The 25,633-nt window shown below is 37.0% G+C and overlaps 1 long non-coding RNA gene across 1 annotated transcript in view; it reads left to right on the top strand.

The window, feature by feature from the left end:
• Positions 1 to 22,444, top strand: part of LOC143239574 (uncharacterized) — a 50,962-nt gene extending 28,518 nt beyond the window's left edge. The window contains exon 3 of the long non-coding RNA XR_013021245.1: positions 21,881 to 22,444. This is a non-coding gene — a long non-coding RNA (uncharacterized LOC143239574). The remainder of the gene's footprint in view (positions 1 to 21,880) is intronic.
• The last annotated feature ends 3,189 nt before the right edge of the window (positions 22,445 to 25,633 follow it).

Below are 25,633 nucleotides of genomic sequence, written 5' to 3' on the forward strand. Positions count from 1 at the left end.
GTCGAAACGTCGTTCTGTACTTTATTTTAATTTTAAAAGTTTTTTAAAACCCATACCAACCGTCTTGAGAATATACTTTGACCACCACATTACACGACCAGTAAGTACTTTTAATCACTGACTTACTGGTGGGGTTACCCTTTTAAGTTTTTTGACCATCAAATTGCTTGACCAATTGGAAATACATTTAACAACAACTTTACATCCGGGGCCATCCTTTTAAACTTTATGATCACCACATTGCTTGACCAGATCGAATTACCTTTTAACCAACGATTTACGAATAGGACCTTCTTTTTAATTTTTTTTTGAAAATCACATTGCTTGACCAATTGGAAGTACTTTAATCACAGATTCACCGTCGGGGCCATTCTTTTAATCTTTTTTTTCCTAAACTGTTTATGATGATTGTACGTTTATGACACTGTGGGCAACATGATTTCTAATGATACAAGTCAGGTTTAAAGAAAAACGCTATCTTTATTGCAATTAATACAGTTAATTGTTGCTGGGTAGGCCCGGCATGGCCAAGCGTGTTAATGTGTGTGACTCGTAATCTGAGGGTCGCGGGTTCGCATCCCCGTCGCGCCAAACATACTCGCCCTCCCAGCCGTGGGGGCGTTATAATGTACGGTCAATCCCACTATTCGTTGGTAAAAGAGTAGTCCAAGAGTTGGCGGTGGGTGGTGATGACTAGCTGCCTTCCCTCTAGTCTTACACTGTTAAATTAGGGACGGCTAGCACAGATAGCCCTCGAGTAGCTTTGTGCGAAATTCAAAAACAAACAAAAACAAATTGTTGCTGGAGTTTTCCGTGTATTTTATATAGAAAATGTGTTGATTTGCTCATTTCCCCTTCCCCCCCGTTGACTAGATGTTGTAGCAGGCAATAACTACATCAACAGTGAGCTGTATTAGAGTAAAAGTATAAAAATTATTCGGAAACTCGCCGTCAACCAGAGTATCGAATAAAATGATAGTGATGCTTCAATGTGAAGGTAAAAGTTATTGTTTGCGCCCGATAACATTTTTATGATATCAGAACCAGAGGGTACTGTTGTAACACATGGGATGTTGGTGACGTCACTTTTACATGCTTTTTAAATACGTAAAAAACAGGAAGTGGAAAGATTGTATATCGCCGACGGTACTGGAAGCTAGCAGTTGTATTTATGTGTTCTTAAGTTATACGTCATATCTCTGTTGTTTCTTTTATTACTATTATTACTTAGAATGTTTATTGTATCTAACGCTATTGCTTTTTAATTGTATTTTTACTAGATTTTGTTACAGAGGTTGTTTTGTGTTATTAAATTAGTATATGTACTTGGGACTAACGTAAATCAATGCTATCTTAATTTAGGGAATCATTATTATAATTTTGGCGTAAAATACCGTTAGTAGCAAACGTGTTTATGAAATAATGAGTTCTGATCTCTCTAAACAAGAACTTAAGAAAACGATGTACAATTAGTTATACTAGTTACCAGTTTGGCTTTACGTTTTTGTCAAAGTAGGTAGCTTTGTTCGTATCCGGGTACGTTAGTGGTTCAGCAGGATTAATGCTAAAACCGGGTTTCGATTGCCATGACGGGTGTAGATGGATCGTTTTGTAACCTTGTGCTTGACAATGAAAACAATCAAATACTGTAATATTTACACCTAAATGAGCTGATTATTTGTTTGTTTCGGTTTTTAACAAAATGAGCAGCTTTGTCAGTATAATGTTCTCTTGGATAGTTACACCAAGCTACACAAAGGCTATCTATGCTTGGTCTCTCTATCATTGGATTCTTCTAAGACAGAATCAGCTAGTCAGAAGCACCTGCCGCCCCTTCTTGTCTCATTTAACCATTGCTCTTTATTTATAGCGCATCCACGGCTCCAAAATAAGGAGCATGATTTTGCGACAACAGGACGCAAACTACAGACCTTCCGATCCACAACCTAAACCCAACGTAACAGTAACGAAGTTATACAGAAAGGTTAACCACATGTGAAGTTGCCACCAAATCAGCAAGGCTGGAGAATAAACGGGAGTATTGTATTTGTTAGGAATAAAGTATCCTTGTATTCTCAGAACAGGACAAAGGACCTGCACCTGACTTCACTAATGACATATAGAGCCTTAAATTGCATTCACATGTAATTTCCCAGACCATGTTGGACGTCTTCCGTTTTCCAGTCTAATGTATAACAATACATTTAAGTACGATATACAAACATTCAAATGGAATAAACAAACTGACGGCTGTGTATTATACAATAGTCCTGCTAACAGAGCGATACAGCAGTTAAGAGAATAATACAGCCAAACTACAGAAGAGAGACTCTTGATTTAACTACTAGTTCTTGTGGATGTTACAAAATACCCTCAGATACGCAAAAACCGTGTAGAAATAGGAAGTGGGTCTAAGCTTATTATTAGCCCTGAGAAGGTATTTAACTCTCGAATCAATACTTCGTTCTTATACATCCATTGTCGGTGGTTTTCTGAAACTGCATCATATTGAGTAATTTTATGTTTTTGTCTGTCACAGGCCTCTGTGTGGAAAGAACCGGACAGAAAAAAAAGAGTAAAATCGTTCTTTTTTTGTTTTCTGTGTAAAGGGCCCCCTAGCAGTAATAAGTTGCAATTATTATAATTTTTGTGGTAGTTTTTTTTTCAACGCGTTTGCGTGTGACCCGCATGTTATTAGGGACTTTTTAACCAACAAAAGCCATGGTCCCACAAGTAATTTAGTGCCTCAGTATATTACAGAAATGTTTAAAAGCTTGTGGTGTCCATATGAACCTTTACTAGTATTGATACAGTTATATCTTTGTTTAATGAGCGATAACCCTTGAAACTGGAAGTATAGACATTAATTTACATACAATATCCAGTGTCTATAAACGTGCACGCAGCTTTATTAAAGAGGTCAAACATCTCTTAGACTTTAAACATTCCAAAACTTGATGAGGTGTTAAACGTCGTGTAGACTAAATCTTGACATACAGTTGATAATGTTGTTGTAAGGTTCTTTGTTTTTTAATTTCTCGCAAAGCTATACGAGGGCTATCTGCGCTAGCCGTCCCTAATTTAGTAGTGCAAGACTAGAAGGGAAGGCAGCTAGTCATCACCAGCCACCGTCAACACTTGGGCTACTCTTTTACCAACGAATAATAGGATTGACCGTCACATTATAATGCTCCCACCGGTGAAAGGGCGAGCATGTTTGGTGTGACGGGGATTCGAACCCGCGACCCTCGGATTACGAGTGGAGTGCCTTAACCACTTGGCCATGTGGGACCTTTGTCGTAAGTAACAAGACATTTGATCTATGTGATCCAAACATTTTTAACTGTTCGACTGTGAAGTTATTTTACGTCTTTTCATTCAGTCTCGAAAAAAAATATCGAATCAAGTACATAAAATTGAAAAGACTATTGAATTTCATTTTTTTAAAATATATGTAATTTTATAACGTTATGATTATCTGGATTTTATGAATTTACAGCACAGACTGTGATTCTTGTGTCATTACCTAATTTTATTGGTTTGAAATGCAATAAAACGTAATAAAACTTTTTTCCTATTCCCTGACATATCCAAGTAAGTAGAGCATTTTGTAAGACTGGGTGGGGATCAAGGCGAATAGAACAGTTCCTTTACTTTGAATGATCGAGGCGAATAAAACAGTTCCTTTACTATGAAGGATCGGGGCGAATAGAACAGTTCCTTTACTATGAAGGATCGGGGCGAATAGAACAGTTCCTTTACTATGAAGGATCGGGGCGAATAGAACAGTTCCTTTACTTTGAATGATCGGGGCGTATAGAACAGTTCCTTTACTATGAAGGATCGGGGCGAATAGAACAGTTCCTTTACTTTGAATGATCGGGGCGAATAGAACAGTTCCTTTACTATGAAGGATCGGGGCTAATAGAACAGTTCCTTTACTATGAAGGATCGGGGCGAATAGAACAGTTCCTTTACTATGAAGGATCGGGGCGAATAGAACAGTTCCTTTACTATGAAGGATCGTGGCGAATAGAATGTTTCTTAGACCGTGGAAGATCGGGAGCCAGATGTAAGGTTTGTATGTAACAACTTTATGTTCATAACTAGAGTATGTTGCTATTACGTTGGATAAATGATGCGAGATCAAGTTAAGAAGTACGAAAAGTCCTTTGAATATGTGGTTGGATCCGTTACTTTGTACTCAAAATTTAGTCATACACACGCTTCATTATTAATATGTGTGATGTGTCAACGAACATGATCGCCCTTCCACTTGTGTGTGCGTTATAATGTGATGGTCAGTCCCACAGTTACTTGGTAAAAAAAAAGGTAGTCCAGCAATTGGCGGTGGATGATGATGATTACCTTTTCTCTAGTATATACTTCAAAATCAGGAACAGCTAGTGCAGATAGCCCTCGAATAATTTTGCGCTAAAATTCAACAAACTAAGAAAACCACCTGCCGCCAGGGGCCCTGCATGGCCAGGTGGTTAAGGCACTTGACTCGTAATCCGAGGGTCACGGGTATGAATCTCCGTCACACCAAACATGCTCGCCCTTTCAGCCGCAGGGGCGTTATAATGTTAAAGTCAATCCCACTATTCGTTGGTAAAAGAGTAGCCCAAGAGTTGACGGTAGGTGGTGATGTCTGGCTGCCTTCTTTCTTGTCTTACACTGCTAAATTAGGGAAGGCTAGCGCACATAGCCCTCAAGTAGCTTTGCGCGAAATTAAAAACAAATCAATCTGCCACCATGGTTGTAGATGGAGGAGCCAACATCCGACATTTACAACAAGAAATGTACAACTTCTTAGTTGTGTCCACTCTCGGAATGTATAACAACATAGAAATTGTAACTCTGTCGATAAGAAGTGATGAAGACCTGCAAGTTTGAACACTGCCCTTAGTTATTGACTCTGGATACTGTCCATTTTAGAATGTGAATAAAACCCGCAACCCTGAATATTAGCCACTATAGAATGTGACCACAACCCGCTCCTCTGGATACTGTTCATTCTAGGATGAGACGACCTGCTATTTTTATTGCTATTAGGGAAGGTTGCTACCTTCATTACTACCAGGATATAACCTGCTTGTTATTTGAATCGTCACCAGGGGGAAATGGCATCTTAATTCCCCTGTTATTGTTGTTTTTCTATTTGTTATTTATTTATTTCTTACGTCATAAAAATCTTGGTTATCATTTTTATCGCAACTGCTATGAATTACTCCATGTGTTTGTAGTTAACTCCAGATACCACGTCTGGTTCTTTGCTTCATAACTTTCTTCCCGTGAACTGTTACGGAGTGAACTCTCTTAATCTTTGGTGACGTCAAACTACGTACAACGTGTACTCTCGAAACCATATGGTCTTTCTACTGCCTGATAACTCAGACAGATGATGGAAGATAAGAGTAGCTGAAGACGCTGCTATCAGCAGCTAGAGAAACCGCAGAGGAAACTGTTCTTTGATGGTCTGTTAAACTCGTTAGTTCTAGCGTATTTTTAGATACCTGGATGTCTCGTTTATAGCATTACGGCCTTATGCTAACTACCAGATTGTCCTGTTGCTAAATAAATACAGCTAATTTGGAACTTAACGGTTTTATTGACGGGTAGCAGTAAACAGTTAAAGGAATAAGTTTAAACATTTTGTCACAACATAATTCGTGACGGCTGAATTTTCTTCCAAAATTTAAATGATGAGACTGCAGGTCAGGCGGTGTGACGTAGTTGTTCTAATTTTGTATTCTTTTAGGAAAAGTTAACAATTAGAATGTTTCGTTACTGAAAAGAAAGACTTTATGATATTAAAAAGATCAGTTAGATTTTATTCTGGATTCTGAAAAAGAGTGGAAGGTTTTTATCTAATGGACAGTTGATTCTTGTAGGTGAGTGTTGTGTTTAATAGATCTTACGATCTATGATGACGTCAGACGAGTTGTGTTATCGAAATTGGAATTTCTCGGAAAATCAGTTCCACAAGTTGTCAGTAGTCTTAAGGAAAACTAAAATGTAAGAAATAATAGCCTTAATAGGGTAGAACTTTCTTTGATGTTTATAAAAAAAAAAAAAAAAAAGTAGTAGTTAACTGCTTTGGACTTCACACAACATAAGTTATTTCTGTTTAATAGATTTTTGAATATTTGTAATTATGTAATTTTCTTTTATACGTGAGCTTGGGCAGGGTATGTCCAATTGATTAGGGGTCTCGACTCGCTGTTTGTGAGTTGCTGTCCGAGTGTTTTCTTATAGCAAAGCCACATCAGGCTGTCTGCTGTGTCCATCAAGGGGGACTTGCTGTTCGAATTCCCGTTACACCAAATACCAAAATATCATCGTCCGTTTAGCTGTTGGGGGGTTATAATGTGACGGTCTGTCCCACCTTTCGTTGGTACAGAGTAGCCCAAAGATGGCTGTGGGTGGGGATGACTAGTTGCTTTCCCTCTGGTCTTGCACTAATAAAGTAGAGACTGTTAGTGGTGATAGCCCTACTGTAGCTTTACTTGGAATTCGAAACAAAACAAACCAATCATCAGTTTGATTGAGATGACACTGCTTATACTTTATCTTACATCTGGAAAAATTCTGAGGTGAGTTCATAATTAGTACTTTCCTTTAAAAGATTTCTTGTAAATGTATGAATGAACATTTTGATATAATAAGCCTGATAGCTTATTGATCGATGCAATCTCTTTTAAACAACTTAAAGCTTTTTGTGGTAAGTGTTCGAAGTTCCTTGGTGGTTCTGAGGTTCTCATAAATGTGCTTGGATATATTACCAGGTAATACTAAATTAATACAATAGTGATGAAGTTTAATAAAGACAATACTGGCAACTAAAAACCACTGGAAAGGAAATATGACTGGCTTTATCAGTAAAGCTAACACTGATAGAACAAAAACGAATACAGTGAAAACGGGTATTTGTTTATGGATGTTAAAGATTTCTATTTTACTGGAAATTGGTGTGCTGTATAATGTTGAATACTACATAAGTCGAGCGAAATTTCATGACGTTCTTCGCACACCTGTATTAATTTGTGTGAATATATGGCGCAGAAACAGACTCGTAACCCCTCAGATAAGTGTATATGGTTGGGCCCCGTCATGGTCAGGTGGTTAGGGCGTTAGACTCGTAATCCGAGGGTCGCGGGTTCGAATTCCTCATCACACCAAACACGTTCGTCCTATATGCCGTGAAGGCGTTTAAATGTTAGTCAATCTCACTATTCGTTGGTAAAAGAGTAGCCCAAGAGTTGGTGGTGGGTGGTGATGACTAGCTGCCTTCCCTTTAGTCTTGCACTGTTGAATTAGGGACGGCTGGTGCAGATAGCCCTCGTGTAGCTTTGCGCGAAAGTAAAAAAAAAAAAAAAAAAAAACAATCTGCGCTAGCCATTCCTAACTTAGCAGTGTAAGACTAGAGGAAAGGCAACTAGTCGTCGCCACTCACCGCCAACTCTTGGGCTTTTCTTTTACCAACAAATAGTGGAATTGGCCGTCACGTTATAACGTCCCCACGGCTGAAAGGGCGAGCATGTTTGTGACCGGGATTTGAACCCTGTATTGTCAGAGCTGATGTACGTTTGCTGACAAATATTAATTCGCGTGATAGGTATTTATGTTTTCGTTTAGAAAGTTTTAAATTATCCATATTACACATTTTGGTAATGCAGAAATAAAGTTAACCAGCGTTTCACTGTTCCTTGATTGAATGACAGCAAAGAATAATTTTGTTTTTGTATATTGTGTCACGTGTTTTGGATTATTATTATTATTTTACAAATTGAATTTGTATCGAACAACTGTTTCGTATAAGAGGTTACTTTAAATGGTTAAGTTATTATTGTGTCTCAACCACATGGTGTAGTCGTCTGTTCCTCCGAACTCGCTTGTCACAACAAGGCTGGTTAAGGTCACTCGAGGTTAGGAATTTTTAGCCGCCTGGGGCACTCATGGTAATCAGAGAACGTCAGCTGCCCTAAGCATCTTGTAAACATTTCTTTTATTGTGTAATTTATTAGGTCCTGTCTATCGGAAACCTCTGTTTAGTTGCATTGTTTGGACTCGTTTCATTCAGTTTGGGTAGAATTTCGATTGTTGATTGATTGATTGACGAGATAGGTTTTAGGTAGTTTTATTTGATAATCAAGCATGAGATTTTGGAGATGTGAAATCTTGAATCAAAGTGATAAATAAACAAGTTATGCAATTTGTGTTCGTTGTTTTCACAGATAAAAGGAATGGAAGAACCTAATTTAACTATCAAATGCATCTTTCTTTCGATAATTAATAGTCGCTCATTTTCATTTGTGGCGGAAATGTCTTTAGTTTTGCTGCTGTACAATATTACTTAATTGGTTCTATTAAAGCATAGCATAGATTTGTACAACTGGCATTTTGCTGCAGAGAGAAATCACATACACACTTAAAGTGCTCCATATTCAGAATGTTCAAAATATTCAAGTGGTTTCTACAAATTTTTTTAATTGTGTGCGCATGCGCAATCTTTCTGCGAGTGAGTCAGCTGCAGTTCGCTACACCTTATTTAGTGGAGTTTAAATGAAGCTGTAACGTCAGCGTTGACGACCTAGATCATGCACATACGTAACCCATTTTTCTTGACGTCATATGGTCGCCTGTTTTTAAATCTCCCACGAATTGCCTGCCTGTTCATTGATTAAGGCACTTTCTGGCATTCCATACTCTTGAGAAACTCGCAAACGGTAATTATGCCCACTTTTGATCATCCATTGTTAACTTTATTTTCCTTTTTAGCAATATCAAAACGTTCTCTATTGGTTCGGTGCTGTAATTATTCGACACTGCATTACTCGTAGTTTTGCCGAACGTAATAAAGATTTGTGTTTAGGTACTGTCGTCAAATGTGTATAATCATATAAGTCTGGTTCCTTAACTGTAACTTTACGAGTACATATAATCATTTAATCTCCATCTAGTTCGCATAGTGAGATGTTATTTGGATTGTATTACAACTATACTGTGCAGCAGTAACTATTCTTAATGTGCATGGTAAATATCTTCTTTTTTTTTTTCGTTATTTATTTTCTAATTTCTTGTGTATGTAAAATTTACTTGTCCTAGAACTTGTCCCTACCTGTGGCAATTTTTAGCCACATATTACCCATGATTGACTTTGTAACTTGGTCACTAGATGGAGTTTGTAACTGTATTACTATCTAGTAATACTATCTGAAGCCAAGGAGCTGCTAAACAAACCAGCCACAATTTGTAGTGTCCTCTAGGACAAAAAAAAGTATTACTGGTTATGTATATTTTATCGCTTAACTGACTTGCCTCAATACCACATGGGTCTTATCACCCCATGTTTTACCTGGATGCTAGTTTACGGACATATTAAAGCCCCCGATTTCAACATGAATAACAAGTGTCAAGATCAGTTTTATTTTGTACAATGCCTGTAACTGTGTTCTAGTGATTAATTGTTTTTTTGTTTTTTACGGTCTTCAGTTTGGCTTACGTAAAGAGTTAACATATCAGGGCTGGCTGTGGCGTAGTGGTTAACGTTTTCAGACTGAATTGCATGGGTTATGGTTTGCGTCCCGTTGATGAAAAAAATGTCCCGCAATTTCATCCTACGGGTGTACTGTGACAATGAGTGTAAATATATCACTATTCGGTCATTCTAATTCAAGAGTTGGCGGTGGGTGCTGTTGACTGTCTGCCTTTCTTCTCTCAGTTTAGAGTTAGGTTATGTTTGTTTTTTGAATTTCACGCAAAGCTACACGAAGGCTATCTTCGTTAGCAGTTCCTAATTTAGCAGTGTAAGACCAGAAGGAAGGCAGCTAGTCATCAACACCCACCGCCAACTCTTGAGCTACTCTTTTACAACGAATAGTGGGATTGACCGTTACGTTATAATGCCCACATGGCTGAAAGGGCGAGCATATTTAGTGTGATAGGATTCGAACCTACGACTTTCACATTGCAAGCTGAGTGCTCTAATTTTCTGGCATGTCGGGCACGTTAGGTTATGCGCAGCTAGTCCACGGGTTGCTTTTCTTGGGATTTCTAGTATAAAAACAACAACAGAAAACTAACTTAAGCTGTTGTACAGTTGCCAGGATTCGTATGTTTTTTTTTCTTTTGGTGATCGTAGCTGTTTTTTTTTTTTTTATAAATTATAACTTTGAGAAAAAGTGTGGATTTTTTAATGCATGTAGAGGTTGAGTAGAATGTTGTGAAAACAGTAATAATCTCAAGATGAAAATGGTGGTGCCCTCATACGTCGTAGTACTGAGCAGTTTAATATTTTTGTTATTGTTTGTTCGTTTTTGAATTTCACGCAAAGCTACATGAGGGCTGTCTGCCCCAGCCGTCCCTAATTAATCGGTGTAAGACTAGAGGAAAGGCAGTTAGTCATCACCACCCACTGCCAACTCTTGGGCTACTCTTTTTACCAACGAACAGTGGGAATAACCGTCGCATTATAACGTCCCTAAGCTGAAAGGGCGATCATGTTTGGTGCGACGGGGATTCGAAATCGCGACTTTCATATTACGAGTCGTGTACTCTAACCACCTTGTCATGTCGGGCCATTTGTATATGTGTTACAAGTCATTTTAAAATCCTGACCAAGACAGTCTAGCGAAGTCCTTCATCTTCTGGTTGAAATACACAGCAGTTTTCATGGGGATTAGTTAAATTTCTTTGCTCCCATTTCTTGTGTGTATGACTTGTGTAACCAACAATGTTAAGGGCTCTCAAGCAATTTGGGGCATATTAGTTTATAAAAATGTGCTTAAAAACATGTCCCCCCTCGAATATTGAATCCATCGGTAATTCTAACGTTAGAAATAAACAATTTTTCTGTCCTCCTCTTTTATGTTTTTTTTTTTTTTTCACTTTTCGTTATAGCAGGTGTTGTTGTTTTTGGGTTGGTGGAAGTTTTTTTTTTCCTCCCAATGTACACTGCTAACTTGATGTTTCTTCCAACCTTAGCAACCTAAAAATTATTGATCATCTAACGCCATCACCTACATAACAAGATTTCATGTAAACCTACATGAGGGCCTGTCTTCGTACAACAGTCCCTAGTTTCGAACTGACTAACTGTAGGGGAAGGTAGTTAGTCAATAGCTTCCATCGTCAACTCTTCAGCTTTTCTTCAACTATCCCATGTTTAGCGCACTCACGGTCCTGAAATATGGAGGGCGTTTTGGGACAACAAGGTTCGAAACGAACTCCCAGAGTCACATTCCCAGTATTATAACTACTAAGTTTTATGTCCAGCCCTGAAAAGTTTAAAAGTAGAATTTGTGACCGAAAGCTTCTGTCTTTGTAAATATCTTAAAAAAACAACAACAAACAAACATGTAGTTAATATGAAGTTAACTGTAGAGAAATATGTAGCAAGTTAGAAAGTGTTGTGATGATGAATGTTACTGGTTTTGATACGAAAACAATAACAACAAAAAAGGCTGGGTTGGACAAGGAGAGTCTTGTTTTAACAAGTGGTCATAAAAGTCCGTAATTTCGCTAACCGTACTTTTCATAGAAACCCTCAACAGCCGAAATGGAATAATCATTCCAGGTCTGTATTACGTAACCTTGGGTGAAAGTTAGAAGTCGAAAACAACTGTATTGGTGGTGTTTACGACTGATACGAAAGTGATTCGAACGCTATGCACTGGCGAATCTTAGGACTAAAATCTGTTCTTCACAAGCCTAGTTGTAACAAAGGTAAGGAACTAGGAATGTTGATTATATGACAACTTTTTCATGAAGTATTTAAAACGTAAGATAGTTTAGAGGAGTGAAATATTCTGTAATATCGACTTGTTGTTGTTTAGATTTATATAATATGAGAATTATAATTGATTTTTACAAATCGAAATCACTGGGGTTATACGTTTAATGGGTGACCAGCTGAATTGTTTGATTGTTATAAGACACAATACGCGCAAAGCTATGCGAAAAATGCTCTTAGAGGCAGTAAGAGATGGGCCGGCCCCACCCTACACTCTGCTGTCGTGTTGAAGTGGACAAGTCCATAGAGGAAAAAACGTAGTTCCTGTAGCTGAGAGTCATATTTGCTGCTAGATGGCGCCAGTTCTCAGCTTTCGGCAATGGTTTAGATAATTTTTTTTGTTTTAAACTTATGATTTTTAACGCAAATAAAATTTGGATATTAATTTGGTACACAAGATGTTTGTATGGAGGAAGTTGGAGTACTTTTATTTCTTTTTGTAGGTCAAATATTTTTAAATATGGTGGCTGATGTAGGTAGCTGTGATATTCGTAAAAGCCGCACAAACCGAACCCTCATTCTATTAACTAGGAATCGAAGTGCGTTACGAGAGCTTCGAGGGGGGAATCCGGAAAAAACAAAACAGAAAGAACTCATCCACAATTTTTATATTCCCTAATTTTTGCAACTATTACAAAAAATATCGCAGTTTTATTCAGGCTACTTTGATTTGTCACACTTATTTTAGTATTATTTTAAACGTTCTTATCGAATGATGCGTCAACTTGAATAGTCATGGTTGTCTGTGACGTTCGCGCCTAGATGCCCGGATGCAGAGTGGGTGCACCATGCTGGAGTTGGCAAATAATTATTCAGTTTAAGATAAACATAATTATTTTTTTTATATTGGAACATATACAGAAAACAATTTTAAGCTTCTAGATATTAGTATTAATTCGTGTGCAATGACCTTCAGTGATTGTACAAATTCTACAACAGCGCCCCTATTTACTGCCTATCGCTATATATAACGAATTGCAGCCTCACGACTAACTATTTTGCTGTTGGGAATTTTCGAATCATGGAAATCTGGTGACTTTTTTTAGTTATTGTTGTATATTGGTGTTTAAAAGCTGCATAATAAGAGTAACTGAAATTCCACTAGTTAGAGTAGCTCACGGTGGGTGTTCTTGCCTAGTTGCCTTCCTCCCTTCTAGTTTGTTATTACACAATTAGTGACTGTTAACGTGAATAGCCCGCTTATGGCTTTGTGCGATATTCAACAGATAACCGTATTTTATGTAAATCTTACCACTAAGATTTTACTATCTTGAAATTACCCAGACTTTCAAAATAAAGGTGTACACTAATTTATTACATACTTTACTATGATATATAATCTTTCCTTGCAGTATTAAAGCATGCTAATTCGAAAATATTATTAACAAAGGAGTAAAAAAAAATTAAAAAATGTATCCTTCTATCTCCTCTTTTGTAGTGCCTCCTGACCCCCACCCAACATCTCGATGGCAAGTCTGAAGGCTTGTAATGCTAGAAATCAGGTTTTGTAGACCGTGGTGGGCACAACACATCTAGCCTTTTGTGTAGCTTTGTTTGAAAACAAACAAACAAGTCTTCTGATCTTTCATCAATAAAATTGTTTCGGGGGGCTTATCTTTTTACCATATTTTCGAGCTACAGTTAGGTAGAAACTTAAATGTCCAGAGCAAGTAGCCAATGAATCGAGTGAACTATCTAAAACTGTCAGGGTGACACAACGAGCACAGCAATGTTTCTGATCTGGTTTCGTGTTTGTTTTTCAGGATTTTAATAAATGTTTAGATTACGAAAATGTGGTGACCTTAAAAAAATTTCGATGGTGTGAAATTAAACACATTTAACAACCCATTAATTAGTACTACTGCAGTGCGGATAAGGCTTCGTGATTTAAAAACCCATTAATTAGTATTACTGCAGTGCGGATAAGGCTTCGTGATTTAACAACCCATTAATTCGTACTACTGCAGTGCGGATAAGGCTTCGTGATTTAACAACCCATTAATTAGTATTACTGCAGTGCGGATAAGGCTTCGTGATTTAACAACCCATTAATTAGTAGTACTGCAGTGCGGATAAGGCTTCGTGATTTAACAACCCATTAATTAGTAGTACTGCAGTGCGGATAAGGCTTCGTGATTTAACAACCCATTAATTAGTAGTACTGCAGTGCGGATAAGGCTTCGTGATTTAACAACCCATTAATTAGTAGTACTACTGATTTAACAACCCATTAATTCGTAGTACTGCAGTGCGGATAAGGCTTCGTGATTTAACAACCCATTAATTAGTACTACTGCAGTGCGGATAAGGCTTCGTGATTTAACAACCCATTAATTCGTAGTACTGCAGTGCGCATAAGGCTTCGTGATTTAACAACCCATTAATTAGTACTACTGCAGCGTAGATATGGTTCATGTATACTTCTTCTAATAATGCGTGAATGAAATCAAAAGAGTGTTAAAACATGTCAGCCACACTCCATCTGTCACATTCATTACCGGCGAGGGTTTGCACATGATGCAGGACGGCTGGAAGATGACAGACGTGTGTGTGCGCAACAATTATTACGTTGCGAACCGCTTTTAAGGAAGTGAACTGTAATTGTTATTTTATTTATTTACAAATCAGATTTTTTGGTAATTATTAATAAAACAACAGTTTTTATTATTATTATTTTTAAATTTATTTATTTATTATGTTGTTTGAATTTAGTTTTCCTATCTTTTTTTGAGAATTGCCGATCCAGCAAGCTAGCTAGCTTAGTAATTTGGCAGCTGGTTACATGACGACCAGCCAGTCCTTTATTTGTTTGTTAAGCGCACAGCTATATGATCTCTTACAAACACCACGGGCATCGAAACTCGGTTTTAACGTTCTAAGTCTTCAGAATTATCACCGAGTCACTAGGGGACGAAGACCTGTCAATAATGTCTCCTTGCTAAAGTGAGATGTTGAATTTTGACATCTACAGGTATTTGGTGTGCGCTAATTTATCGTCTAATCAGCTCGTATCATAACAGAAACTTGTTTCAAAATCTAGTCACCAGTCAGTGGGTATACAGTATAAACCATATAGACATTTAAAGGATGTTTCTTATTCATGATTTCCATTAAAAAGAAAATGGGCCCTTGCTGGCCAGGTGGTTTGGGCGCTCGACTCGTAATCTGAGTGTCGCGAGTTAGAATCCCCGTCACACCAAATATGCTCATCCTTTTAGTCGTGGGGGCGTTAAAACTAAAGGTCAATTCCACTGTTCGTTAGTGAAAAAGTAGCCCAAGAGTCGGCAGTGGCTGGTGATGACTAGCTGCCTTCCTTCTAGTTTTACACTGCTAATTCAGGGACGGCTAGAGCAGATAACCCTCGTGCAGCTTTGTGTGAAATTCAAAAACAATAAAAAGAAAACGAGCTGTCTAATTAAGGTTATCACATTAGAAGAAGAATTTGTACGCAAAGTTACAGAACAAATAATACAGAATTACTTATTATTCAGACGTTCGCTCTTGAAGTTTTGCTGTTTGAATATAATTACACACTGTTCTGGCAGCACTTGGCAGAACGAGATTTATAAATTAGTTTTACAGAGAATTTTTCGTTGCCATGTCTGAAGGCTTATAATGCTAAAAAGTGGGTGTCCCTACTCGTAGTGGTCACAACACATAGCCCATTGTTTAGCTTGAAACTTAACAACAATAATGATCTGGTGGTTAGGGCGTTCTATTTACAAGCTGTGGGTCGCGGGTTCGAATCCCCGTTACAAAACATGCTTACTTTTTTCAGCCGTGTGGGATGTTATAATGTCGCGGTTAGTCGCACTATTTGTTGGTAAAAAGTAGTCTGAGAGTTGACTAACTACCTTTTCTCTGGTTTGTAACTGCTAATTTAGGGAAGACTAGTGCACAATGAACAAACAAATGCAATAAAACCTTATGTAAATAATTAGAACGGAAAACATGTTAATTGCATACCTTCTCTATTCAGTATTGATAACGAAGAAGTAGGTTTTTCCGTGTACTTAAGTTTTGGTCAACAAGGTCACAGATACCGTAAAGAATAATTGTTTTTTTTCTTTGTATTATCATTTTTAAGAATAGAGGGCGCTACAGGTGTTGACAAGTCAGACTTGGGTATGCATTTCTGAATTGTATGTAATGTATGGATTATAAATGTGTTGAGTTCATGCCGACCAACTGTTTGCAAAGTCACGATGTAGAATAGAAAAATCTTTTCGTACATCTATATTATTGTAATTAATTTCAGTTACAAATATTTTCTGTCATGTTTTTTTCGTTTAAAGAATGAATTCCATGATCTCTTGTTGAGATAAGTAAAATTCACAAAATATTTAATTATGATTCAAAGTAGTTTTTAAATTTGTTTTTATATGTCACTAGAGAGCAGCACAGTCCGATCTTCCTTGTCTGAGTGTTTCTTTAAGTAAACAGGCTTGCGATGGTTTTATTGTCTTAACATGTTCTCTGGTAATTCGTGTACGCTGAACCCGAAATCGATATCCATTTTTATTCATCACGTACACATTTTTCACGAAACATCATAACGCAATACATAAAAGAAAGCCTACAACACGTAGTTTTGAGACTAAAAGACTTAGATTTTACGCACACACACAAATCAGGATGATAAAGGGTACATGTTCGTTTCACATCAATGTTCTTCCTTTTTTGTTTTAATTTTAGTTAATAAACATAATAATAAAAAATAGTCATTTGTAGTAAACGAAATAATAATTTGATCTAAGTAAGAATTTTTTCTTCTTCCTGATTTGTAACAAATCCTCACGTGATAGAAAACAATAATTAATGTTATTATTCTGACCATGCATATCAGTATTTTTGCTCTAACTGAATGAGACAATGATTTGGTTAAATTTGTTCGTTTGCTTGGTACCTTCTAAGGCAAGTGTGGTCTTGAGGTTAATTTTGCGGACTGCATATCATTAATCTAGGGTTCTAGTCGTGATATTGTTGAACAAGCATGACACTTGCACTAAGGGTGTGTGTTATAATTGTGACATTCAGTTCCACTATTTGATTAATTTTAGACGAATAATAAGATGGCGGGTGTTCTGCCTATTCCCTCCGTTTAGTCCGCAGCTTTAAATTAGTTTTGACATCTAAACTGTAGGTTCTTTCTTTGACCTGGTTGTTTAGCCCGTGTGTTCTTCAGGTTGAAAACGCCAATGGACTATATAAATATTTGCTTAATATACGTTTTCATATTTATAGAAACTAAGTTTTTAAACATGTGAAAAGCCACTTATGCCAAATCTACATTTCAAGTTTTTTCTTTGGTTTGTTTCAGGACCATGTAAGAAGGCATGAATAAAATTTAGCTAAAGTGTGGTTAGCCCAAACTAGATGGCAGCACAATGCGCCTGAGAAATTTAACTACAAAAACGAAAGAAAAGGCTTAAGTTAGCTCTGGATGCTGAGATACAATTTTTAAGAGCTATTATATACGCTAACCGGTCTCGTATTTTGAATCTTTAGAATAAAAGGAAGTTTATTTAGTCAACAACACCCGTCGTAAATTATTTGGATACTGTTGGCTGGTTCTATAATCGATTTAACCGTTTATTCGAATAACTCATCCACGGCCCTGAAGTGTAAAACGCTTTGTTTTCTGCAACGAGACAGAATGGGGGATCTGCAGGTCCAAAGTCCAACATGCCCACAACTGGGCTAGTATCTTTCTATTTATGATAAGCGTACGCATATATTAGCCGACAAAATATATAATAGTGCGTCTTTCATTATATTAAAGATAAATACAAAAAAAAAAGCTTCAGTTTGGGACAGAAAAAAAATCCTGTTGGAATGAAATTATTAAAACTTCAAGTATGTTGTTCTTTTATCATTGAAACGGAGTAATATAAATGCGCATGAAATGATCATTTTTAAAATGTTTTATTAAGAGAAACATCGTGAAATAATGGTTGATAAACGAAGAAGAAATATACGATTCCACAATACAGGTAGAGTAACAATGATAAAATTCTCACAGTAACAACGTATCTGTAAGAGTACTAACAGTGTTTACAGAGGGTGGTGTACAATTTGTAGTGACTATCTACAGGATTTCCAGCTACACCGATGGCTCTCGTGTTCTATGGCTGCATACATTAAACGGGCAAGCCCTATTCTTGTAAATTTTGTTGAACTGTGATAATTTATAGGTACAGATAGCGATTCAAATTCTCTTTTTTTCTATTCTTTGCGTGTAAGGTACGAAATGTTAATGTTTTGAAACAAGGGATATTTGTTGTGTTGAAGAGTATAACAAGGGAAAGTGTGATTTCACGAAGAATAACAACGAAAAGTATACAGACGTACAGTGCTAAAATTCCGGGTTCGATTCCTCGCGGCGAACATAGCAGGTAGTCCAGTATGGTTTTGCTCTGAGAACAAAGAAACGCACAAATTTCACTTTATACATATCATCGATATGATTTCGTTTCCCAATCTAGACGTAAACTGGACAGCTCGTTTTACAGAACTGTATTTGATTTAAGTTGCTAATTAAGCATCATATAACAAAGTGTGTTTAATGTTGTCATTTTATTATCCAAACTAGGCTTTGCAAATATCAGAAGAGGAAAACTGGGAAACCACGACTGTCTGAACTCTAATTTTAATGGGTGTGTTTTAGTAATGCGATAAGAACAACAAAGTTCATAGAAAGTTAATCTTTACAACAGATGGCGCTGATAGAAGAAAATTTTTAATGTTACATCTTTAGAAAATTGTATATATTTATTATAATGAATATCACCAGAGGGCATTATTAGTTTATACCCTTTGCGCGCGGTATATGTAGTTATTTTGAGCTGTTAATAATACGTAAAGTTAAATTGCAAGTGATTGGAAGCTCATATTCAACAAGTCGCCATGGTGTTGTAGCAGTGGTAGTGAAACATCAACTCCCAGCTGATTTGATCAGTACAAGCATATGTGGTTTATCGGAATACGTTACGTTCGGCTAGTACTAAATATCGGTTATTTTACCACACGCGCACGCGCACGATATTCCTTCACCTGATAATGCTAAATATCGTGCTTTGTTACCGGCAGTGGGCAGAGCATAGGTAGTCTGTTTCTGGATGACATATCAGCACATACTGCTGCAGAATATTTATAATTATATAGTTATATTTGTAGCTGTATAATTACTATCACCAGCTTGCAAGGCTAAAGTATAGGTTCAGTTTAACATGTCGCTAGTTAAGGCTATTATACTTAACTTCATAAACTTTGAACATATTTTACCACATTTTTTGTTTGTATCAAGTTGTTCACAGGCCTCATTAGGGGCGCTAGATCAAAACAAAGTTAGGTGATTAGTTAAAGCTGTTTACGTGCGAGTGCAAAGCTGCACAATGGACTACATGGGTATTGAAACCCGATTTTAGCGTTTTAAACCCTCAAACTTGCTACTGGTGTGTATAAAGAGAGTGATTTAAAGAAGCGACAATGTCGCTTTAAGTTTTTATATTATGCGCTACTATATTAAACTATAAATAAATGTAGACAAGAATGAACTCGTTTCTTATGTAGGACAAAAGTATGCAGAAGTTTGTAGTTCATTATTTATATTTAATGAAATTAATAAATCTCACCAGGGAGCGCAAGAAACTGACATGGGTTAAAGGTCTTTGTACTTGTAATGTAGTTTCAACAAATATTGCCAGAGGGAGCTTGTGAATAATCAAACTCTACTAACCATGGCCATTTTCATGTTGACTGTTTGTACACCGTATTTTGAAGAAATGTTTTTATTTGTTATGGACATCAGTTACGGCTTGCTATATTATGCCGATATCACGAATGGTTGTTTCTACACCAAGTGAAAACTAAAGGCGTGATTACTATAAATAGAAGGGTTCAGTATCAACATAGAGGAAATGTGTAGTTACTTGTTCAATAACAACCTTTGTAAGGACGTTCGTAATTGGATGTATATGATCCAACGGTCCTTTGTGAAAGTATATTCTATTGGACATTGGATGATTCCGTGTAACTTTGGCGATACAAATTCTTTGTGACACTACTTGGGCTTTTAGACTCGTAATCACGATCGTATTGGTTATAAAATATATTTTCCTCTTATTTAAAATACTTAGTGGTTGGGGCGCTCGAGTTCGCTATTTACTGATTGCTGTTTCGAATTCCTTCACTGAACATGCTTACCTTTTCAGCCGTGGGGACGCTACAATGTGACGGTCAATTAGTTGGTAAATGATCGCCCAAGAGTTGGCGATGGATGATGTTGACTACTTGCCTTCCCTCTAGTCTATCTCTTAAGTTAGGGACTGCTAGTGTTAAGTCATCGAGTAGGTTTTGGGAGAAAGTTGAGAAACAAACCGTTCTTGAGAAGTGATAGTTATAACTATTTTTGACACATACCTCAACCATACAGTGCGGCGGAAAGATTTCTATAGTTTGAATGTTATGAATATGTTTTCTTATTATTTCCATAATTTATTCTCTTACAATTACGTTGAAGACGAGCAGTTGTTGTTGTGTGTGTTTGAAATCCAAACAGGCAAAAGCTAGGCATATGTTTAAAGCAAGTTTGTTTTTTGTGTGTAAGAAAGTACAATGTGAGTTAGTGAACGTCCTGTGGTTGATTTGTGCTTAATTCTGACACTTCATATCGTACAGACAGAGAAACATGAGAAGTAATTTAGGAAAGATTACATGGGTAGGATGGGGGATAAAAGTGTCCGTTCCCAGTCGTCTTGTTATAACCAGAAACTAAAGTTTCATGAATATGAAACCAGATGTCAGCAGTAGCGTTTTTGTGAACATTCCTTCGCATGCTGCGACAACGGTTTCGAGTTTCTTTCCTGTCCAACATCACTTGTTGTACACGTCTTTACAAAAAGTTGAAACCAGGGAGATTATATACAGGTGGCAGAAATTAACAGTCATGTGACTTTTGCCAAATGCTGTCGTTGTTACAGTAGAAGTGTCATGTAGTAATGATTGATGAACTAAGGAAATTTTCGTTTGTTTTTTTTAATTTTTATTTTAGAACTTTTTTTTATTTCTAATTCTCACTTAGGGCGTGTTTAAAAATAAACAACAACAACAAAAAAAGAACCAGTGGTATCCCGATTTTGTGATACAGCCAACACGTATCTAAACACGACCATGTATATTAAATTCTGTGTATGTGTAAAATGTATGAACGTGTGTGTGGCTGTATAATTTCACAAACAACTTCTTCGAGGCTCGGCATGACCAGGTGGTTAAGGCACTCGACTCGTAATATGAGGGTCGCAGGTCCAAATCCACGTCACACCAAACTTGTTCGCCTTTTCGGCCGTGGGGACGTTATAATGTTACGGTCAATCCCACTATTCGTTGGTAAAAGAATAGCTCAAGAGTTGGCGGTGGGTGGTGATGACAAGTTGCCTTTCCTCTAGTCTTGCCCTGCTGTATTAGAGACGGCCAGCACAGATAGCCCTCGTGTCGAACCCGCGACCCTCGGATTAAATAGTAGTATTAAATATTTCTTACACTAATTCTGATATGTAGTGAATTAAATAAGTGATAAAAATTACAGCTAACCAATGTAATCCAGTTCACACCGAAACAGATATTCGTGCAATTTCAAAATATGAATAGTGTTCCAATCACTGTATCTGACCTATCTCAGCCGACAAGAAGAGCCCTGTTTGGCTTCGTCTGTATATGGTTTATATATTGTTGTATAATTCTTTATTTACACGTGATAATTCGTACAATAATTCTACATTGAAATAGTAATGAAACGGTTTAAAAATCCAATTTCCAATTTTTATGTAATTATTTCTGTATTAAATATTTACTACGATTTCAAGAGATATAAAAGGAAGACTTATTAATAGATTATTTATAAAATAGTGACAACGAGGTTGTTGTCGAAAACTTGACGATTAAACGCTGTTTTTACAGGGAAGGATGTGCGTCATATCTTACAGTAATGTCCGTCTCTTATCAATTTAGTTATCGTATTCTCTACTGACCTCTAATTCTGAATATAGAAGTAGCCTCTTTCGATAGTTTTTTTTCCTTTTTTTCCAGCTCTTGACCTGGAGAGACCTTGTCTGTAACCCGTCACACGTGGCTCGTGTAGTTCTGAGAAAAGTCGACAGAATTTCCGGAAGTATCATGTTACTGGGCTGTCTTACCAGCGCAAAGAACTTCGCCATTTTTTTGTTTTTTCTGTTGAAGAAAGCTTAGAGACGGCGATAAATGATAACAGTTAGCCCCACCCTATCAAAAATGCGTTGTGGCTCAACAGATGGAGAGCAGCTAATTAAACGACTTTGCAACTTTTTTGTTGATTACTGGTAGTCGATAAGATATTATGATTACGTTGCATAATAAATGTCATTGTATTTTTAGAAGAAAAACCATACAGTGTTTTGAATATACTGACATCCTCGGCCCAGATCTTTTAATCTGTCGTCTAGCAACTCGCAGCTGGATTTGCTACAGTTGTGTAGCAACTCACTGGCTAGATTTGTTACCAAATGCCGCCTAGCAACCCCAAGACCAGATTCTTTACAGTTGCCTAGCAACTCGCATGCATAGTCTAAATTTACAGTTCATTTTGTGTATGTATTGTTTAGGTTTGCAGAACACACTTTTATGCTTAAACATTGTTTTAATGTTTTAATGACTTTTATTCGTTTGTTGTCCAACAGTTCTCTTAGTTCGTGGTTTTAGTTTTTTTTTTTTTGCGAGTTCCACAATTTCTTATTCGCTTTATCCAGCACTATGTGAGAACGAGCAACCACTTGCATGTTCACCAAATTCTCAAAATATGTTTATAATATCAAATCTGAAGAGTTTTCATTGACGTTTCTTGTATCGCTGAGTTTGTCTGTGCTGTTTGTAAATCGCAACTACTGAGGCGCCTCTTATTCTTCATTGTGGCCATGTGTGCATCAGAAGAAAAGTATTTTCTATAAGGCGTGGTTACTTTGACCAATATCCCCATGTTTGCGTAACCGTCTCTTTTAACATTTCTCTGTTCGTGTGTATTTATTCTTTCTTTCTGTTTTTTTAGTCTGTTAATTTTATCTTCTTATTTAACTTTCTCATTGTTGTAAGGGACATAATCTGTTTTTTTTTTTTTAAATTAACTGACGTGCAGTTTTCTCAGATTTACTGCAATGACCTTACTATGCTGAAACAAGTCGGCATCGCAGTTTTAATTTTTGTAAAAAACAAAACAAGAAACCCCCAACAACAAAAAACGTGTATGTGAAAAAAAGGTGTTCCGGGAAACTGCCGGCGTTTCTGCCCGTGTTGTATTTCTCAAGCTGATGAGTTGACGTGTATGGTGTTCCTGGGTGTGTCATGAAACGTCCATACAACGGAAAGAAATTGCTTTTAAATGCCCCATAAAGACGTGCAGTCGGTTATGTGAACTAGCTGAAAGTTCTTTATTAAAACCAGTAAATATATCCAAATCAAGTTACTCGGAACATCACGTCGGATGTACTACTTTTAGTTTTATGTTGGTAATATGTAGCACATAAGATCAGAATGTTTTTGTTTTTAAGATATTGAAATCGAAATGGGGATTTTATTTTCAGGAGAAACAGGAATCCACTTTTTGAAAGAGCTTGGTCGATTTGTAAACATTTTTTTTTTTTTGTTTGGTTTGAATTTCCCACAAAGCTACACAAGTGCTGTCTGCGCTAGCCGTTCCTAGTTTAACAGTGTAATACTAGAGGGAGGCAGTTAGTCATCACCATCCACTGCCAAATCTTGGGCTACTCTTTTACCAACAAATAGTTGGATTGACCGTCACATTATAACGCCCCCACGGCTGAAAGGGCGAGCATGTTTGGTGTGATGGGGATTCGATTTTATTTTTTTTATGGAGTATTACATTAAACATTAAGTGCAAATAATGCTCTTATTCAAGACACGATATAAATGCAGTTTTTATGTCGGACGGGGTTTATTCCCATGAAAATTAGTAATGTGTTATGTTGTTTAGGTGAAGGTGCAGGAATACTCATAGTCATTTAAAACACGTAGTGAAATCGGTGGTATAAGCACGTGCCCGGCCAATACTTGATCGAGAAAGAATAATTTCTCAAAATGGGGGAGGGAGAATCTTGGTTGGTTGTAGTAGGGGTGGTGCGAAGTATGAAGAAAAAACAAATAATCAACGAGTTGACGTATTCACTCTATAGGATATAATGAAGGATATAATTTCGTTTGGGAGATTAAACGTTCCCTGCGTGTAGAAGGGTAACTTGTTTAGTTTTTCTATTAAATAATAAATACAATGCTGTGTCGGAACATTTTTATTTCTTTAGCCACAGACTCAAGCAGATTGCTTGCTTGCATACAAACGGATCAGAGCTTTCTGCAGTGGTGGTGCTTGGGCAAATTTTAAAGGCTTGACTACTCCACTGAGAGAAATATAAATTCGTGAAATTTCTACATCTGTGAAGTGGCCCGGTATGGCCAGATGGTTACGGCCCTGGACTCGTAATTCGAGGGTTACGAGTTCGAATCTCCGTCGCAACAAACATGCTCGCCCTTTCAGCCGTGGGGGCGTTATAATGTGTCTGTCAATCCCTCTATTCGTTGGTAAAAGAGCAGTCCAAGAGTTGGCGATGGGTGGTGATGACTAGCTGCCTTCCCTCTAGTCTTTCACTGGTATATTAGAGACGGCTAGCGCAGATAGCACTCGTGTAGCTTTGCGCGAAGTTCAAAACCAAACCAAAACATCTGTGAAATATTATAGAACATGATGGTCATGCATATTTGGTAATAAAATCACTTCAGTCAACACAGAGTGAAAGTACCATGCAGTAGTGAATATCTTGAGTTGAGTATATAAGTGTATTCTGGTGATCGATACAAAAAGACGACACATCGTCATTATATAGATTATTGGAATATAATGATATTGTCATTTTATCCAAAAGATCACGATAATGTCTTTTCATCCAACGGAATCGGTATATTGTCGTTAACCATGCCTTTTTAGCGTCACTGTTTGAGAATTGTATGCAAGGTTTTAAAACTGAAAAGTACAAAAACTAAAGTTTAAGTAGGGTAGCTAAATGTGTTTTAAGGGTTAAATGGTAATGCAGTACATCCTACTCTAAACACGGTTGAAGAAAACTTAATAATAGTAACAATAATAACAAATAATTTCTTTTATGTAAAAAGTTTGTTTTTTAATTCGGTATAAAGCACTACACTAGATATCTGTGCTCTCCATCACGTGGAATCGAACCCCGGATTTTAGCGTTCTAAGTCCGTAAACTCACTGCTGAACTGCTGTGGGATAGAAGTACAAATATTATTTATCGATGGGTTTTGATATGTTTACATTTGTGAGTTTTCAGGAAACATTTATTCCAAAATGAACACCTACCATCTTGGTGTGGATCCATTAAAGTGAATTATTCCGAAAAGGTCAGGGGTATTTTTATTAGACATACAAAAAGATTTGACACTATTTTCGAGGTCTAGACCGGAACCGTAACCTGACAAGAGACTGTGAGAGTAACATGGAGAAGTTAACTTGTAAAGTAAAACGATGTTACAAATAAAGATGTTTGAAACGTTGTTAGTGTGGTTGTGAATTTAGCCATTAAGCTAAATCATATGTCCAAATCGGACGAGAGAAGACGTTATTCGAAAATATCCCAATCGATTTGACATACCAGCTGATTCGGAGGTTTGTCAGTCGATTACTTCATTGACAGCAAAACATAAAATAACAGGAACAATAGTGTTTTTATCTTTAAAAATGGCGGATTGGAATTGTATACAACAAGCTACTGGTTTCAATAT

The sequence above is a fragment of the Tachypleus tridentatus genome, chromosome 13 (assembly GCF_004210375.1).
Source record: "Tachypleus tridentatus isolate NWPU-2018 chromosome 13, ASM421037v1, whole genome shotgun sequence".
Lineage (NCBI taxonomy): Eukaryota > Metazoa > Arthropoda > Merostomata > Xiphosura > Limulidae > Tachypleus > Tachypleus tridentatus.